The sequence below is a fragment of the Gadus chalcogrammus genome, chromosome 12 (genome assembly GCF_026213295.1).
Source record: "Gadus chalcogrammus isolate NIFS_2021 chromosome 12, NIFS_Gcha_1.0, whole genome shotgun sequence".
In the NCBI taxonomy this organism is placed as follows: Eukaryota; Metazoa; Chordata; class Actinopteri; order Gadiformes; family Gadidae; genus Gadus; species Gadus chalcogrammus.
Window position 1 is genome coordinate 27,293,045 of NC_079423.1, and position 2,591 is coordinate 27,295,635.

At 51.0% G+C, this 2,591-nt stretch overlaps 1 pseudogene; it reads left to right on the forward strand.

The window, feature by feature from the left end:
* Window positions 1-2,417: 2,417 nt before the first annotated feature.
* LOC130392791 (forkhead box protein E4-like) overlaps window positions 2,418-2,591 on the forward strand; it is a 1,758-nt pseudogene continuing 1,584 nt past the window's right edge.

Consider the following 2,591-nt stretch of genomic DNA (forward strand, 5'->3'; position numbering starts at 1 on the left):
CCCTGCAAAAGAAAACCCTTTATTTTATTCTACAGAGTTCAACTCTCTGCGACCCCCTGTTTATTCCTGTTCTTTCTCAACTGTTACCCCGCCTTTACATATGGCTCATATTTTACACACATTTCACCTCAAAACGATCGGCTCGTCCATAACCTGTGGTCTGCTCATCACATGTAGTCCGCTGTGATATGACCCCTCGGATAAAGTGGGTTTTCCCATCCGGCCTGCTTCAAGTAGATTAATGAGGGTGTTTTCACAGCGCCGGCCTTCTAAACAGAGTATCACAGGCCGGCTGTGACCTCATCAGCCTGTTCCATATCTGATTATGTGGGCCCCTCCCAAGCCGAGGTGCAGATGTGCACCAGGTGAGGCCTGTGAGTGCAGAGTTCCTGCGTGACTTTACTCCTGCCTAGCTGCAGCTCGGACCTTTCTCCGGGGCCCCCTGCTTGTAAACCTACAGTCGTTTGGCTAGGGATGATGAGGGCGCTTCCATCATAGGTCTGCGGGTCTTTTTGGGATGTCTCTGGATCGCTTCCCTGTTGCTCCACTGGCCTAACAAAAAGGGAAACCCCGGTGGAACTGAAAAGGCCCAGCATAGACCTGGGGGGTTTGGTTTCGACCCTCAGGGCTTATTTCACGGCCAGGTCCCCGCAAGAGACCACACATCCCTGGTCAAGCTGCCACGTGACAACGGCGAAGGGTTGAGGGTTCCTGTAACATGGACTTCAGCTCGTAAACTTTACGAGAGCGTGCATAAATGCCTTCGTTTTCTCCGCTCTCTCCCCGCTCGTGAAATTGGGCGTTGTGACGTGACATCTCACCTTGTCACCTGCTCGCCGTAGAGGAGGGCTGAGCGGGAGACAGCGATGGACCCCCATAACAGGGGGACGGAACGGAACAGCGTCAACATGGAGAGAGTATGACGGTTAAAACGGGCGGAAGGTAGAAAAGTCAATAAAGTGAAAATGGCTCCCTATGTTAATGTGCTTGTGTGTTAACAATGCATCGGCGATTGTGCATATTATTTGCGTATTATGTACTACTGTATTGTTTGAGTGTGCTGCTTTGTTGGGCTACTTTTCAAATACCAGGCCAGGGTCAGAGGATTACTGCAGCAGTGTTGTGAGGAGGATTGAAACTGGAACCCAAAACAAGTGGCACTCTTAATTGGCACCAAGGTTAACGCGTCCCCCCCATCCCCCCATCAAAGACTTTCACTTTGATTAAACCCCCCCCCCTCCCTCCCCACTCCTTAGTACCGTCCCTTTCCCCCCCCCCCCCCCCCTGGTGTTAATCTCTGTGTATGAAATGCCTTTTCAGCCCAACACAGCCATGCAATGTACTTGGGGAGCTTTCGCCAATTTGCAGCATTCAGACCCCTGGTTCACCTTTTCAGCTCCTGTTCCCAGGGCCGGGCTCTGAGCCGATTGTCGTCTGAGAGAGAGCGGGTTACCCTGTGGCCCTGTCCTCTGGGTGACCCATGTCCCATTCCTTCATCCACCCACCCCCCCCCCCCCCCCCCACCCTTTCCTCCCACCTGCAGACACTAAAGCACGGCACACCTTGACTAAAACATGAGCTTCGCTGCAGTGAGCTGTCTGAGAGGCCTGCTGTGTCAGATAGTTAGAAGGAAGAAAATCCTTGGCTGGTTCTCTGTGCTCATGAACGCATGGCTGAGGATTTGAGTGGACGTACCAAAATCAGGTTGATTTTGTTTGGTTCAGGTTTGGGGAGACGTCGCTCACAAATATGTGTTTATGACATAAGCTTTCAACAACGACTATTTCCTAAACATTCAGAGCATCAACACCCTTTTTTCATCTTCTTGGTCGCTCCACAATCATTTGCAAATGAACCGCCAACACCGTCAACAGAAGACCTGTAGATAATTAGGTTGAGAGGGAAAATGGCGAGAGATTAGAACAGTACCAGACGGACAGGGCTCTGTTGTATTTAGCCTGTCCCGTCATCCGCCGGTGAACAGAGAGACGGTGAATTCCAACTATTGGCTGCCCTGCTGTAGACATTTGACCAGGTCAATCCCACAACACTCAGACCGAGAGAGAGAGAGGGGGGAGAGAGAGAGAGAGCGAGAGAGAGCGAGAGAGAGAGAGAGAGAGAGAGGATAGAGGAGGGTTTGTGGGGGGGGTTTGGGGGGGGGGGGGAGAGAGAGAGATAGAGAGAGAGAGAGAGAGAGAGAGGGTTTAGAGAGAGAGAGAGAGAGTGAGAAAGAGAGAGAGAAGATAGAGAGAGAGAGAGAGAAGAGAGAGAGAGAGCTAGATGGAGTGATAGCGAGAGGAGAAGCAGAGGTGTTGGGTGAAGGGTGTAGAGCGAATGATGAATGAAAGTTGAACAGAGTGAGGGTGATGGATATTATTGAAACAGTTTGGGCTGAGGAGGCAGAAGCACACAAGGAGATGGATGGAAGAGGGGGACACAAGAAGTCGGTGATTTTGGCCCTATCAAGAGAAAGAAACACAAAACGTTCAATAACACAGGAAACGCTTTCACTTTCGCCACTCAGCAGCGTTCGCCCGTGCCAATAGAATAATAATAATCAACCGGGAGACGGCCATGAAAAGTTCTCCTTC